General features: G+C 42.6%; 1 protein-coding gene across 1 annotated transcript in view; it reads left to right on the forward strand.

Annotated features, from left to right (window-relative positions):
* ncanb (neurocan b) overlaps positions 1–17954 on the forward strand; it is a 167750-nt gene that overhangs the window by 73233 nt on the left and 76563 nt on the right. The window lies entirely within an intron of this gene.

The following is a 17954-nucleotide window of genomic DNA, read 5'->3' on the forward strand; positions in this document are numbered from 1 at the left end:
GCTTTCCACTAGATGTTGGAACATTACTGCTTGAACAGCCTCCACTCTTCTGGGAAGGCTTTCCACTAGATGTTGGAACATTACTGCTATAACAGCCTCCACTCTTCTGGGAAGGCTTTCCACTAGATGTTGGAACATTACTGCTATAACAGCCTCCACTGTTCTGGGAAGGCTTTCCACTAGATGTTGGAACATTACTGCTAGAACAGCCTCCACTCTTCTGGGAAGGCTTTCCACTAGATGTTGGAACATTACTGCTATAACAGCCTCCACTCTTCTGGGAAGGCTTTCCACTAGATGTTGGAACATTACTGCTATAACAGCCTCCACTGTTCTGGGAAGGCTTTCCACTAGATGTTGGAACATTACTGCTAGAACAGCCTCCACTCTTCTGGGAAGGCTTTCCACTAGATGTTGGAACATTACTGCTCTAACAGCCTCCACTCTTCTGGGAAGGCTTTCCACTAGATGTTGGAACATTACTGCTATAACAGCCTCCACTGTTCTGGGAAGGCTTTCCACTAGATGTTGGAACATTACTGCTAGAACAGCCTCCACTGTTCTGGGAAGGCTTTCCACTAGATGTTGGAACATTACTGCTATAACAGCCTCCACTCTTCTGGGAAGGCTTTCCACTAGATGTTGGAACATTACTGCTATAACAGCCTCCACTCTTCTGGGAAGGCTTTCCACTAGATGTTGGAACATTACTGCTATAACAGCCTCCACTCTTCTGGGAAGGCTTTCCACTAGATGTTGGAACATTACTGCTAGAACAGCCTCCACTCTTCTGGGAAGGCTTTCCACTAGATGTTGGAACATTACTGCTATAACAGCCTCCACTGTTCTGGGAAGGCTTTCCACTAGATGTTGGAACATTACTGCTATAACAGCCTCGACTGTTCTGGGAAGGCTTTCCACTAGATGTTGGAACATTACTGCTAGAACAGCCTCCACTCTTCTGGGAAGGCTTTCCACTAGATGTTGGAACATTACTGCTAGAACAGCCTCCACTCTTCTGGGAAGGCTTTCCAAAGGGTGTTGGAACATTGCTGCAGGGATTTCTTCCATTCAGCCACAAGAACATTAGTGAGGTCGGGCAATGATGTTGGGCGATTAGGGCTGGTTTGCAGTCAGCGTTCCAATTCATTCCAAAGGTGTTCGATGGGGTTGAGGTCAGGGCTCTATCCAGGCCAGTCAAGTTCTTGCACATAGATCTCGACAAACCATTTCTGTATGGAACTCGCTTTGTGTATGGGGGCATTGTCATGCTGAAACACTGATTTCTGTTTAGCAGTCTGATGGCCTTGAGATAGAAGCTGTTTTGCCACAAAGAAAGTACAGAATCATCTAGAATGTCATTGTATACTGTAGCATTAAGACTTCCCTTCACTGGAACTAAGGCGCCTAGACCGAACCATTAAAAGCAGCCCCAGACCATTAGTTCTCCTCCACCAAACTTTAAAGTTGGCACTATATGGGGTTGATGGGGTTTAGCCCTGACCTCAACCCCATCCCGGCTGCATCACAACTGGTCGTGATCGGGAGTCCCAGAGGGCAGCGCACAATTGGCCCAGCGTCGTCTGGGTCAGGGGAGGGTTTGCCCGGGGTATGCTGTCATTGTAAATAAGAATAAGTGACTTGCCTAGTTAAATAAAGGTTAAATCAAAAATACAACTTTGCATTTGGGCAGGTAGCGTTCTCCTGGCAGCCGCCAAACCCAGATTCGTCCGTCGGACTGCCAGATGGTGAAACATGATACATCGCTCCAGAGAATGCGTTTCCACTGCTCCAGAGTCCAATGGCAGCGAGCTTTACACCACTCCAGCCGGTGCTTAGCAATGCGCATGGTGATCTTAGGCTTGTGTGTGGCTGCTCGGCCATGGAAACCCATTTCATGAAGCTTCCGATGAACAGTTCTTGTGCTGACGTTGCTGACGTTGCTACCAGCAGTGGAACCCGGTAGTGAGCGTTGCAAGGGGTGTCCACATATATATATATATATATGTCGGCACAAGAACTATCAGCACAAGAACTATATATAGTGTATTTTATTACTCCTCTGGTAATTGTTACGTCTCCCTTCGTAATAATGTTTAGAGAGCCTCCTTGGCCCTTGGTGTTGAGGCGCGCCACAATCAATGGCCCACACTGGCCCCCAAGGCCCTTAGCTAACCTCAGCAAGAATCCCTATACTCATCACCAATATCAACACAGCTTCGCCACAAATCCTCTACCATTCCCTCGTTTCCTCATTTCTCATCGCCATCTTTCCCTCCAGTCCTCTTTTCCACGCCTTAATACGTCCATTTTCCATATCAAACGTTCATGCTGGATATAATCCCATTCGCCGGGTGCTTATTTAATGAATGGGGATTTGCTAAAGCGGCACCTTGGGGAAACTGTACTCCATGGTGGAGGAGAAGATAAAGAGGGTTACGCCAACTGTGCAAAGCATTGGCTTTCTGTGTTCCGGTAACAAGGCGAAACAAAGGAAGGAACCAAAGTATTGAGAATGAGCAGACTAGTGAGTATCTCTTGGGGTTATGTAGACACTACCGCCTCACTAATAAACAACTGTGCTCTTCCCAGTTCAGGATCCCACTGGTTTTCCTTATGTGGCTTTATATAGATTAGTCCCATAGATAGTCCTGTCTTATTTTAGGACATCCTATTGAAGGAATAGTATCCAAAGCAGATTTTGAATGAATGTTTTATCTGTCTTCTTCAAGCGTATTGTAGGAAGGCTTCCTCTCCACTGTGTAAGCACTGAAGCTCCATCCATAGTGTTGATGTATCTGTACTGTTTCTCTGAGAGAGATGGTCCCTTGGTGGACCAACTTCACGTGCTACTCACAGAAAGGTCATACACCATGTGGTAACACTTCTCGTGTGAGTACCCTCTTTGCATTGCACATCTATAACACTTTACATCACAGGTGTCAAACTCATTCCACGGAGGGCCGAGGTTCAGCAGGTTTTCGCTCCTCCTTTGTACTTGATTGATGACTTAAGGTCACTGAGTAGTAAGGAACTCCCCACACCTGGTTGTCTAGGGCTTAATTCAAAAGCAAAAGCAAAAAACCTGCGACTCGGCCCTACTACATGGAATGAGTTTGACACCCCTGCTTTAGATGAAATGCTTGATACATAATAATCACACACAGATTTTATTATTCATAATAAAAACCACTACGAAGAGGGTATTCATAAGAAGTGTCACCAATATTGCTTTTGTGAGAATAGATGTTTTTTTTATTCATTTTTGAAACAAAAACTCCGACTTTGTCAGGAAAAGAAACACACTATTTTCCTTAACTTCAACAATAGACCATTGGCAGAATCTGTAACAACTATATTTTGCTGGATGTACAGCCAAGTTCCAATTATAAATAGTGAATGACTGAATCCCTGTGCTGGAGAGGGGAAATAGCATAATAATCTTCTACAAATATAATGGAGCTTTTCCTTGGAGCCCCCTGAAAGCACATTGTGAGACATTGTGAGACATTCTGTACAGTACTGTAGTTCAACTGAGAGAACAAGAATAGTGAACGGCTGCTTCCCAGATCCTCGTTTCCCTGCTCTATATAGTGCATCAAAGCTGGGACAGAGAGATTGAGAAACAGCTTCTATCTCAAGGCCATCAGACTGCTAAACAGCCATCTCTAACTCAGAGAGGCTGCTGCCTACATTGAGACCCAATCATTGGACACTTTAATAAATGGATCACTAGTCACTTCAAACAATGCCTCTCTAAATAATGGCACTTTAATAATATTTACATATCTTACATTACTCATATCACATGAATATACTGTATTTTATACCATCTACTGCACCTTGCCTATTCCACTCGGCCGTCGCTCATCCGTATACAAATATGTACGTATTCTCATTCACCCCTTTAAATTTGTGTGTATTAGGTAGTTGTTGGGAAATGTTAGATATTACTGCACTGTTGGAACTAGAAGCACAAGCATTTTGCTACACTTGCATTAACATCTGCTAACCATGTAAACAATAAAATTTAATTTATATGGTGTTTGATCCTTCAAGGTTGTGTTCATTGTTTGCTTTGTACTGTACTATTGCATTCAGAAGAGTTACATAATCATTAGGGTGCTCAGACTGGGAATATCATAGTGGGCGGTATTCTGTGTCTGTCTTCTTCAGGGTCATTAAGTCTTCATCTGGCATGACTTCCTTAGCCTAGCATGGCTACCAGGCACTTCTTCCCTTGCCTAGCATGGCTACCTGACACTACTTCCCTAGCCTAGTATGGCCATCTGGCATTACTTCCCTAGCCTAGCAAGGCTGTGAGTGTTTGAAATTAGTGGTCAGTCATTCCACAGAAGATAATTAATATTAGTCGTCCCTGTGGGCTTGTTACATTTATGTAAACAAACTGTCTGTATGGAAGATAAAACAGCACAGTACAAACCACAGCCAAAATCTAATGTCCTCAGTGGTTGAACATTTGGGCTGTCCACTTTATACTGGTCATTCTGTTTTAGATGGGCGTAAACGACAGTAGCAAAAAACCTCTATCGAGCCATATGTCATCCTCTTAAAAAGTGCCATTGATTTGATGTGTTTCGTTCAAAACCGTATCAGTCATTGTATTGTATTGTGCAGTCTTATAAACCTGAAAATCACATCACCTCTCTGTCCCAGGAAGTATAAAATGACACTGGAGGTCTGCAGTCAGAGGGCTGTCAGTCAGTAGAATATAATACCCTCAATAGAGGCTTTGTCCTTGTCTGCAGAATGGGATACCTCTAAACTGCAGCTCTGACCTGGATGGAGCCGGAGCCAGAGGAAGCTAGGACAAAGTATTCAGTCCTATCTGATTATGCATGGGGACTCAGGTTCCACCACTGATGTGTCATTTCACCGCAGCTCCTTTCCGCCAGGAGAACAAAGACCTAGACAGACAACCTGTTTCCCTATCCGGTCTCCTGTCGCTTCACAACGCTTCTTATTTCTCTCTGACAGAGTGTGATCACATAGCGCTTAGAACCTTGCATTCATGCCAAGATAACGATAGAACCACTACTGTCTTATGCATACAGTATACCTTACGACATTTAAAGGAGGCCGTCATCATGATACGGTATATTAGTTTTACATTTTGCTGCCAGATTTACCTAGAGATGTGCTGAAATCAAGATTTACTGGGAAGACAATGAATTCATAGACAATTCTTTTCAGTTGCGGGGCAAGAAATGGAACCCAGCTGGTTTTATGAGTTGGGAGATGCATCCTCTACTTCAGAAGATGTTCCAGTTAGTTTGGAGGCAGTGAGCTCATTGCAGTCACATCGCATCATGCTATTACCAGCTCGGGGAGAGAGCAATCTGGCTGTGGAGGGCATGATGGAGCTTGGCGTGCCAGGCGGTACCCAGAGAGTTCACCCACAGAATGGGGCGTTAAAAGGGGGAAGAGGCGGGAGATATTAAGGGGCTGGTTCAGTTTTCTATACTTTGCTATTAGCAGCCTTCTGTAGCCTCCAGCATGGCAGTGCTCCTATTAGAGAAGCTGTCAGCAGCAGCTCTCCAGACATGAATTGTGGAACAGAAACAGAACAGCCGGCAACGTCTGCCATCAGAGATCCAGCTCTAGAGAGGCCATAACCACAGCTGTACTCTCCTCCTACATAACTGATGGTTTTGTATGAACCGTCATGGTTGGGTAGGCTACTTTCTAAATGTAATCCGTTGCAGTTACTAGTTGCCCAAAATTGTAATCAGTAAAGTAACTTTTGGATTACTTTCCCTTTAGAAGAATAACACAAAAAAGGATCCACCAAACATGTTTGGTGTGTCATCACGGTGGTCTCTGACTTGTGGTCAGACTCGCTCAGGTGGAACAAACTTAAACTTGCACCATTTTTCAATGCTGAATTGACTATCATTGAGAAAACAGAAAGGTGTCATAATGTATTTTTTTGCAAATATCCTTTCTGAATTTAAGTAATCATCTAGTTTTTCAAAAGTGTCTATAACCTTATTACCATATTTTTTTGTTGGTAACGTATCCGATTCAGTTAGTGTTTTGTAATTAGATTACATGTAAATCAGTTACTTCCCAACCCTGTGAAACGTGCAAAGGACTGTATGCTCCTCGAGATGTTGGGTGTATGTGGTACGGTATGCACTAAAAGGGTACACTGTCTGCTATGATTTCCAACGGCTCTCCTACCTAGTCCTCTCTGGAGCTGGAGATGGGGGTGAAAACAAACCATGAAAACAAAGCTAGTAGAATGTGTCTGTGATGATAATGGATGGATGGACTATTTCCTCAGGAGTGTGACAGCTCAGATAATGCAATTTATTTAGGCTCACTGCAAAGTGCTCTTGTTGTAACAATATCCCAATTTGGCCGTCACTGTTGTTTCTCGGCCTGTATAATTGGTCTCTATTGAGTAGCCAGTCGACATGTTGCTTGCTGCTTCTCTCCCTGCTAATTTAGTGTGATGCTAGGAGGTGATCTCGGGTGGTGAAGGTTTTCTGGGTTTAACTCTCCCGAGCTTTCCCAGTGGAGCTAATTGTAAGTGTCATGCATTTCTGATTAAGCTATGTGTGTTTGTGTGTGTGTGTGTGCAAGAGGTTGACGCAAATGGAAAGGTTTTACTTTGGGATGATAGGGCTCTGTGCAAAAATAGATTTAAGAAGGACCTGTGAGAGGGAAATGAATCCTTGTGGCACAGAATTTCCTACATTTTTAATATAATTTGCTGTAGCACTCTGAAAGCATGGCTAAGAGGGGAAAGATAAACTCTAACATTTCAACTTTTCTGTTTTCCATACTTGCATGTCCCTCCAAAATCATGCACACCATCATGCACGAGCGCACACACAGCACCAATGTATGACATGACCAGACCAAAATAGATCTCCTGGTTCGTCCATCCATCGTAGTTTGTCATAGACTAATGGATTTGATCAAGCTGGTCATACCTGCTCTCTCCAAACCTTTGTGTTGCATATTATGGCTTACAGAGGACATCATCACTCTGGATCTAAAGCAAGGGAGGGAGCCGTATCCGGCCAGCTTGGCACTTCAATCCGGCCCGCAAGACATATATAAAAATACATAAATAATATATTTTTTACCCCTTATTTCCGCCCAATTTTGTGGTATCCGATTGGTAGTTACAGTCTTGTCTCATCACTGCAACTCCCGTCTGGACTTGGGAGAGGCGAAGGTCGAGAGCCATGCGTCCTCCAAAATACGACCCAGCCAAGCCGCACTTCTTCTTGACACAATGCCTGCTTAACCCGGAAGCCAGCCGCACCAATGTGTCAGAGGAAACACCGTGCACCTGGCGACCGTGCCAGCGTGCATGCACCCGGCCCGCCAAAGAGTCGCTAGAGCGCGATGGGACAAGGAAATCTCAGCCTGCCAAACATTCTAACGCGGACAATCCTGGGCCAATTGTGCACCGCCTCATGGGTCTTCCAGTCACGGCCAGCTGTGACAGCCTGGGATCAAACCCAGGTCTGTAGTGACGCCTCAAGCACTGGGATGCAGTGCCTTAGAGTGCTGCGCCACTCGGGAGGTCCCCGCAAATTGATTTTAACAAACAATTGGTCCCCCAAAAAATACGTCCCTCTGTTGAATTTCAAAATCCCGATGTGGCCCTCGAATCAAAAAGTTTGCCCACCCCTGATCTAAAGCAATGTCACTTATCCTATAACAAAGTATAGCCGGTTTGTCGCTTAGTCAAAGACTGACATACCGGAACATTTTTCAATCAATGACATAAATTGATCAATTAATTATTAAGGAGACACCAAAACCGGCAAGACGGGAGCTGTCCGCCACTGGTATTGACTGTGGTAGGCCTATCCCATAAACCGTCTCAAATAGCAGAAATACATTTGATGGTCTGTTGGACTGGCAGCTGGGTCGAAGAGAAAGGAGGGTCTCATTCCACAGAGATCAAACAGACCACAGCTCTCTGGTGATTACTGTCCAACCCAACCAAAGAGGTCAGCCTCTCTATAGACTCTGGGCTGACCACACTGACCGCCATGTTACAGCCAGCCACCACAGGGCACAATGCAGCAGGGCCAAGCTTAACCAACCAATGAAGCACTGATAGACCAGTCTTCTAACTCTCTCTCTCTCTCTCTCATCCTCCTCTCTCTGCATTTTTATTGGGGTGTGTGTGTGGGGCGGTTGTGTAATGAGGATGTCTCATTAAAGTAAGACAAAAAGTCAACGTCTCTCTCGCATCTCTCACCCCCCCCCCCTCTCATCTCTGTTAGCATCAGGAACCTGGCAACCTCTAAGTCACTCTTATTGCAGTGAGCTGAGATTGCATTGGGTCTACACCACAGAGAGGAGAGAGAGAAGTGCTATCTATATTGCAGGATAAATAGGTTTCATATTCCCTGGGTGTGCATTCAGCTTGCCTTTGCAGTAATTATAGCCTCATCTGCAGTGAGTGAAATGTCTATCTGAGGACATGGTGATACATTGGATCGTATGCCTGCTGTCCTCACTGCCCTATCAGTAGTGAGATGGAAACGTGTAGGTCATTTACTGTGCGATGGTACAGGCGATAGCAGCGTGTTTGATTTGAGTTTGAGTTGAATTGATACATTTATATAAACAGTTACAGTATGTATACTGCAGCAGCATATGAAGTGGCAGAAATAAAGGGGGAATTAACAGAAATAAAACATCAAAGCTTTATGTACAACTGTAGGAGTCCAATTCCTGGACACAGATTAAGCCTGTCCTGCACTATAATGCACTTTTAATAGAGATTTTCCTTTTTAAGTCCAGTAGCTTTAATATTTGTCCAGGGAACTGACCTAATATGTATAGGTGAGTCATTTTTCAGGTTGTGGTTGACCAGATTGACATGGTGACTGTGATTTGTTATATTTCCCCCGACCCTCGCTGTTAAATGTAGTCATTCTAAAACCTTTAACTGTAAGGGATTCAGGACATTTTCTCCATTGTGGCATTCAATTTTAGGTCCAGCTGTGTTGCATGGTATAGGCAATGGCTGATATTGTTCTTGAACAGGCAAATCCCATGATCCTTGTCTCTGGAAAGCTATTACAAGGTTCGTTAGCTTCCACAGTAATGGTGTTTGGGTGTATGTGTCCTTGTGTGTACTTGTGCTTATGTGTAGAGATGAATGTGTGTATGTGTCAATAGAACAGATTTGTCCTCAAATTCAAACTAAAATTATTACTGAACTCGAGAACTGACATGTCACATCGATATTAGTCACTGACATTTATTTCAATCACAAAATTGACTAAAAAGTGAGAGTAGGATATAAAACCGAGTTTTGTGAGATTTGAGGACAAGAGTTTGTCAGGCTCTGAGGGTTGGGTTTTGATTTCAGAGGTCGATCTACTCCTACCTCAGAACACACAGACAGGCCTGCACATCAGCGCAGCGGATCGGACTTTGTTTACATAAGACAACACGTCACACATGTCAATACTGCACCAAACACCTTAGCTAGATGTAAGATTGCACGACTAAAACCTCCTCAGCAAAAACATTCAAATTAACTACAGGTTTCTTGAGTTATCTTGGATTCATTCGGACTATTTTCAGGAAGTGATTCTGGCTTTGTTACAATGGTGTCTCATGGGGGACAAACATCAGTAACTGCCACATCGAACCACACCCCTAAAAACCTAGTTTTTTTTTATGAGCAACCTTTTAAGTTGTAATGTTAATGTGAAGCAGTTTTAGGCTCCTAGTATTTTACTAACAGATACTGTATATGAATCTAATAGGAGGATGACAGAGGACTCTGCAGAATCCGTTTCATAAGGACACTGTCATGCTAAACCACGATGCTTTTACTGTAGTCCTGACTGGAGACCAACAGTAAGGTTGGCCTTGCAGTGTCCCCACTCCCTTACAGTGCCATGTCAGAGTCCGAGCAGTAGAGACAGAGATGGAATGTAAAAGAGTGGCTTTTTTAAAGAGTAGTCTGTAATTCATCACAAGCCAGCAGCTAGCATTACAAAAAAAAGTATGGCAGCTCCCTCTGTGTCTTTCTGTCTCTTTTGCTCTCCTTATTTTTCTTTCTCACACAAACGCACACACACACACACACACACATTTACATGCTAGCAACCAAGGGAAAAACAACTTTCACTTTGGAGGAGGCTGTAAGGAAGTGAATACTGTCGTCTCTCTTGCACGTGTGTGTGTGTGTGTGTGTGTGTGTGTGTGTGTGTACCTGTGTGTGTGTGTGTGTGTGTGTACATACGTGAGAGAAGTGGGACTGGTGTTGAGTGAAACAAAGAAGGTAAATGGCTGCTCTGACTCAGTCTTTCATAGAGCACTCAGCAGAAATGGCAGTTAGCCCTGCTCTCACCCTCAGGGAAATAGGGACATTCCTTGCGTGGAACCAAAACTGAACTGACCCTGTTACAGTATGAAACAGCTTCTATATATAATGAGGTCTAGAGAGATTGAGTCACTGGGATCTTTTCAACCACATTATTCCGTCATGAAACAAAATCAAACCGAGACAGAAACTTTTATTGAGTGTCCTACGACTATATGTAAAACTCAGCTCAAAGAGAAAGAAATGCAGTTTACTTATCTGGTACCGCGGAATACGACATTGATCCAATTCTCACACAATTAGTCACGATTGTTTACACCCAAATGGGATAGTGCTGCTCGCCATCTGCGTACTAAGACTACTGAGACTGCTGACAGACCATTAAGACAACACAGTAGAAGCATTAATTTAGCATCAAACACACGCAGACGCTCACGCAGACGGAGACACACACGCATACATCAGCATCTGAGCCTGAGAGAGGTGGCCGTTCCTCTTCTGCTCTAATACCACAGTCTTGGTGCATAAACTATCAACACCAGATACCAGCCAGGCTTCCCCAAAAAAGACATAAAATAATGTATCTTTCATCTCTGTGTTTCATACATTTCCTTCAATTTGCAAGAGGCTGAATGTATCCAAAAAAAGCATCCGAGTGAGCGACACAACGCCCCTCTGTATGTGTAGCCCAGCTATCTGATGCTGTCTGGTCAAAAAGAGTATGACATTGTTGCTGCCCATAGCATTGAATGCAAGGGAAGCCAGCAAGCATTTGGCCTCCCTTGATAAAAAAATTATAAAATAATTGCCAATCAGCGTTGAGCTGTTTTCTTTGCGATTTGTGGTAACTCTCCGTGGTTCTAAATCAATTGTTGTTTCGTAGTCCGAAAATGTCAGAAACATTCATTCGTTTGACCATGCTGTAGATCATGTAGCAGTTTGTTACATGCAATATATTTTGAGGACTTCACTGGACAGATGTTGCTCTCCGGTTTTGTGATGAAACAAAGCTGTGGTTGAATTTATTCTGCCACTGTGTCTTCTTATTGTCTCTGCCTTAGGCCTATATATCACAGTGTCAAGGAATATGAACTAACAGGTTATAGAGCAAACAACACAATTATCACATCACAGGTTGTAATATGCCTTTTTTTCCTGGCTTGGCTTCAACTGTGATTTTACCGACGCACCGCTAGCAAATGTTGGAACATTTCTAGTGAGCACTCTGGCATAGGCCTACACTGCCCTTGCTGTGGATCAGAACAGAACTAGAATGCCAGCCAGCCCGAGATGTTCTATTCACATCATCTCCTCTAGTAGCTAGGTCAGGACAAGACAAAAGCACTGTATCCCCTGGGATGTGTTTATTAGCGTCTGTATTGGAGCAGACACACAATGGACAGCTGCCAGTACTAGGCTAGCCCGTCTCCCCCGGCCACTCCATAGCCCCACACCGCTGTCCACCCAGCCCATTAAAACACTGCCTGTCACTGGCCCGCCTAATTGTGTTGGAAGAACACAGGAGGGGGAGACAGGAGGGGCAAACAGCCCTCTGCAAAGAGAGCGCAATGTCACACTCACACTAGCCTGTTATGGCTAATATCTTTCAGTCTGGGAACCACTGCTGCAGTGTCCACACAGTGTGTGTGTGTGTGTGTGTGTGTGTGTGTGTGTGTAGGGGTGTGAGGCGGTAGTGGGGGTGTGAAAGTGGGAAAGAGGTATGATGTAATAATTATAGTGGATGTGTGTGTTAATTTCTCTATTCGTTTATTGGATAAAGGGTTCCAGATGAGCTGTGTATGCTTGCCAATCACATACTGTTTAATTTTTTTTGCTATTGATTTAAGAAATTATAACCCCACACTGTAATGGCTTTTCTCCTTCTCTCCAATCTCTTTGATACATTTTCAAAGCCAACAATCATGTTATTATCACCTCACAGTAGTGTATCAGGTCCTGCAGCACAGGAGAGTGTGGGAGGCTATCATACAAATGTATTTATAAAGCCCTTTTTACATCAGCAGATGTCACAAAGTGCTGTACAGAACCCCACCCTTAAACCCCAAACAGCAAGCGATGTAGAAGCACAGTGGCCTGGAAAAACTCCCATGAAAGGCAGGAACCTACAAAGAAACTTAGAGAGGAACCAGGCTCTGAGGGGTGGCCAGTCCTCTTCTGGCTGTGCCGGGTGGAAATTATAAGAGTACATGGCCATTCAAGGCCAGATTGCTCTTCAAGATGCTTAAACGTTCATAGATGACCCTCAGGGTCAAATAATAATCGCAGTGGTTGTAGAGGGTGCAACAGGTCAGTACCTTATGAGTAAATGTCAGTTGGCTTTTCATAGCCAATCATTCAGAGGTCGAGACAGCAGGTGCGGTAGAGAGAGAGTCGAAAACAGCAGGTCCGGGACAAGGTAGCACATCCGGTTAACAGGTTAGTGTTCCCGAGCTGCATGCAGAACAATTGAAACTGGAGCAGCAGCATGACCAGGTGGACTGGGGACAGCCAGGAGTCATCAGGCCAGGTAATCCTGAGGTCCTCCGGGAGGGAGAGAAGGAGAGAGAGAGAATTAGAGGGAGCATACTTAAATTCACACAGGACCCCAGATAAGACAGGAGAATTACACCAGATATAACAGGCGTACCCTAGCCTCCTCATCTTTTCAGGAAAAGGAACACACGCTCACCTCTGTTCTTTACTAGCCTGGAGGAGCAGATCCGGCTCCAGAAGGAATCAGTTGGGCATTTGATTTCCATAGGCGGGCCCATTTTTTCACGGGACCTCCTATGTATGCAGGCGCTTGCACACATTTTTTTAAATGGGTAAAGACCATAGGCAACTCATGAGTTTCAAGTGTGGGAAAGCTTACAATTTGTTCTACCAATCTGTGTGCAAGTTAAGAATATTTATTAGTGATGCACCGATTTGACGGGCTGATAACCAATATTTTCCTTGCCAAAAAACCTGACACCGATAACCGATATTTAAAATTTTAGCTGCCTTTTAAGCATTCTAGTACAGCATCTCAGTTCAAGAGGCGCCACTACAGTCCCTGGTTCGAATAGAGACTGTATCACATCCGGCCTTGATTGGGAGTCCCATAGGGCAGTGCCGTCATTGAAAATAAGAATTTGATATTAACTGACTTGCCTAGTTAAATAAAGGCTACAAACCCCCACACACACTAACCAAAACTTTATTTTGTTGGCATTTACCAGTAAAACATAATCAAATCTATTTCTTTCACTTACTTGCTGTGCTGTTTCGTTGTTCAGTCGTTCATTCTCAACCAGGACACATAACCCGGTCTGTTCAAGCCTCACTAGCCAGATGAAGCTAGCTGGCTGCTTATAACGTTAGCTTTGGGCAACAGGGTTAAGTAGCTGGCTAGCTATTTATTTTCATGAACTGAAGTTCAATTTCAATAGGCGACCAACAAGTGGCTACCTAGCTAATACTTACTCACAAAGATTCCTAAATCATTGCTAAGAATAGTGAAAATGACTGCAGTTTCTACTGGTCATTGTTTTTAGGCTGGTTGTATTGGTGCTAGCTAGGTACCAAGCTAAAGCTAGCTATCCCCAGAAGTTGCGGTCGAACAGATAATGCTTTATTACCAACGCGGTATTGTAAACACATTGTTCATGGCCGGTGTTTGCAGACTTTTTTGTAGAGCTTTGACAGTGCTACTGATAGTAGTGGTGGTGCTTGGCTTGCACGTGCAAATTCAGAACACACAGCATTCTATATTGGAGCTGTGTTATTTGACATGTCAAATGAAAAGCTTATTTAACGCGTCAAATAGTGTTTTTGTCAAATAGTGATATTTGCCGTGTAACTTTTTTGACATGCAAAGACCTAAACAGCGTTCCATAGTTTGTCGTGAACTAATAGAAATGACGCTATTACTGTGTAACTCCGGTCTCGCTGAAATATTCTTACTCTTTCAAATGACTGCCCACACAGCAGACTTTGTGGGCTAGGTTAGAAATGCTGTGTTGCACGTGTTTCGCAAAATCTTACGTGGCGTCATTACGTTATATATGTATGCACGTCAGCTTTGACATCGGTTTTTCACATCGGCGTTAAACTAGACATCGGGCTGATGTTGGCATTTTTAGCTAATATCGTCCGATTCCGATAAGTTCACCGATATATTGTGCATCCCTAATTTTTATATATATATATGCACATTTTTGTGGAACAGCTTCATTTCAATAATAACACTTTATTTTCTCAATATCATTGACACGTGGTTAATCATAATCATCTGAAGTAAAATGATAGAAATCTCTAAGTAAAAATTATACTATGGGGAGAGCACTAACCTTTGCCATATGGACACATTGATACACTATTGGTGGCTAAAGAAATGAGAGCATAGAACTCAGAGATAGCTTATCGACCAATGCAGCAGTAGGCCTATCATCCATCAACTAAATAAAATACATAGGCCTAAAGCCGACAAATAAAAACAGTAGAAAATATCCTGATGAAAATTCTGGTTCTTCAATCACATTCATCTCTATTCTGCCTGTCTACCTCCCTTTCTATTTGTCTCGACTTGAGCTAGTTCTACTGAAGTTCAATATTGCATCAGATTATAACAGATCTGGCCTGAAGCTGTCGCTAATGAACTTGCAACATTGTGTTAACTAGTCTATTCCGGGCCCTCAAATTTTCCTGCGCCTGTTAGCTGGGACAGAAATATGTTCTTTATGACATTTCCACTGGATATATGGGATAATCAGATCATGATATTTTGTTCTTTCACACCGAGGCTTGGTGATTATTGAGGCTGGGAGTGTTGGAATGATTTTTAAAATAGTGAGTAACTACCATTCGCAATGAATGTTTACAATATACAGACTTTGTTTACTTGTGTGAGACTAAGATAAAAATAAGTGGTGTACATGGTGCGAATCAGAAATAAGACATTGCCAAATGGACACTTTCCTGCATATGCATGCGTTCTGGAGATGCACCATATCTTCGCCACACTCCTCCCCTTCTTCTTAATGCAACATTTTAAATTATACTCAAGACACATTAGCTTTGTTCAAATACTCATACTAAGCATACTATTTGTGATGTAAATTGAGTATGTAGTATGCTTATTGGTCATAGTATGGATACAAGTTCCCGGATGTCATACACATTCGCCAAAATATGAAGAATACAAGCAGTGGACACTATTTCAGTTATTTTAGGGCCCGTAATACAATTCTTCAGAAAATGGACATTACTTCACAACGTTTTCAGATTTCAAGAAAATGGAGGAAAATATCCGAAAAGAGTGGATACAATTTCATTGCTTTAAATAATTGTGACAAATGTTAAAATGTTGAGCAATGTAATAAAGTAATGGCTTTTCAAATAAGTTACACGTTATGTTTGCTTACAATTTGTTAGTTACGCTATCCTTAAGAACCGAATAGCTTATCATTACAGCAGTATGTATCGGTATGTTAGCTAGCTACCTAATGTTAGTTGGCTACTAATAAATCGAACTTGCCAGTATTTTAACTATATGATATCTACCCAACGTTTATTGACTTGATTATTCACGTCATTCTTAGCTCAGCTAAATGGTAAAGTTGTGCGTTCTCAGTGGACATTGTTCATTCGGAGGCCTTCGTAAATTCGCTCTGGCCATCTACTCCGATTTCAGAGCACTATCGTCTAAGTGTGCCAGAGTGCAGAATAATTGTTGAATTTACGAATGCTCAAAACCCGTTGAATATGGCTTGTGTCAGTAAACGTCGGCAAAAAAAGCGTCATTAAATTGTTGCCAGCAGCACAGTTAGTCACCGACGCTCTGGATAACATGAAAACAGCCTAACCAGCTACGTTAGGGTGAATAAAATGGACAGAGTGAGGTGTGCTCTCATTTATGTATGGAGATAGCTAGCAAGCTAACCAACTCTAGTCAGTGTGTTTGCTTGACTGCCGTTGTGAGGTCAGGACGCTCGGATCAACCCTACTCCTCGACCAGAGCGTCCAGTGTATGCTCTGAATTTACGAACGGACAATCTGACCACGCTGTGAATTTACGAACACCCAGGGCACACTGAGTGCTCTCTGGCACTCCAGATTGTATTTACAAACGTACCCGAAGTCGTAAAATGTTTAGATAGTAATTTGTTACGCTAACAAGCTAGCAATAATTGTGAAGTGCTAGTACACTCAACTGAAAGAATACTGTTTGTTTACAGTATTCTAAAATAGTATAGTATGTCATATATACTCATTAAGTATGTAGTATACACTATGTTAGTATGGGTATTCAAACACAGCTATGGGTATTCAAACACAGCTATGGTCTTTACACATATTTTAGACACTTTTTACTGACAGCCACAACTCAAATCAGGGTTTTTCTACAACATAACTAAGTTTCACACGTTGTTACATTTTATTATATTTCTAGGTGATTTAAATATTAACTGGCATTCCTCAAGCTGTCCACTCAAGAAAAATCTTCAAACTGTAAACAGTGTCTGCAACCTTGTTCAGTCAACCTACCAGGGTAGTTACAAACAGCACAGGAATGAAATCATCAACATGTATTGCTCACATCTTTACTAATGCTGCAGAAATGTGCTTTAAAGCAGTATCCAAATACATAGGATGTAGTGATTACAATATAGTAGCCATATCTAGTAGTGGTCGACCGATTATGATTTACCAATACCGATTATTGGAGGCCAAAAAAGCCGATACCGATTAATCGGCCAATTTTTTAAATGTATTTGTAATAATTACAATTACAACAATACTGAATGAACACTTATTTTAACTTATTATGATACATCAATAAAATACATTTAGCCTCAAATAAATATGAAACATGTTCAATTTGGTTTAAATAATGCAAAAACAAAGTGTTGGAGAAGAAAGTAAAAGTGCAATGTGTGCCATGTAAGAAAGCTAGCGTTTAAGTTCCTTGCTCAGAACATGAGAACATATGAAAGCTGGTGGTTCCTTTTAACATGAGTCTTCAATATTCCTAAGTAAGAAGTTTTAGGTTGTAGTCATTATAGGAATTATAGGACTATTTCTCTCTATACGATTTGTATTTCATATACCTTTGACTATTGGATGTTCTTACAGGCACTTTAGTATTGCCAGTGTAACAGTATAGCTTCCATACCTCTCCTCGCTGCTACCTGGGCTTGAACCAGGAACACATCGACAACAGCCACCCTCGAAGCAGCGTTACCCATGCAGAGCAAGGGGAACAACTACTCCAAGTCTCAGAGCGAGTGACGTTCGAAACGCTATTAGCACAAACCCCGCTAACTAGCTAGCCATTTCACATCGGTTACACAAACCTAATCTCGGGAGTTGATAGGCTTGAAGTCATAAACAGCCTAGCTGCTGGCAAAACACATGAAAGTGCTGTTTGAATGAATGCTTATGAGCCTGCTGGTGCCTACCATCGCTCAGTCAGACTGCTCTATCAAATCATAGACTTTATTCTAACATAATAACACACAGAAATGCAAGCCTTAGGTCATTAATATGGTCGAATCCGGAAACTATCATCTCGAAATTCTTTCAGTGAAATACAGAACCGTTCCTTATTTTATCTAATGGGTGGCATCCATCA

This window comes from Oncorhynchus kisutch, linkage group LG13 (assembly GCF_002021735.2).
Source record: "Oncorhynchus kisutch isolate 150728-3 linkage group LG13, Okis_V2, whole genome shotgun sequence".
Classification (NCBI taxonomy): domain Eukaryota; kingdom Metazoa; phylum Chordata; class Actinopteri; order Salmoniformes; family Salmonidae; genus Oncorhynchus; species Oncorhynchus kisutch.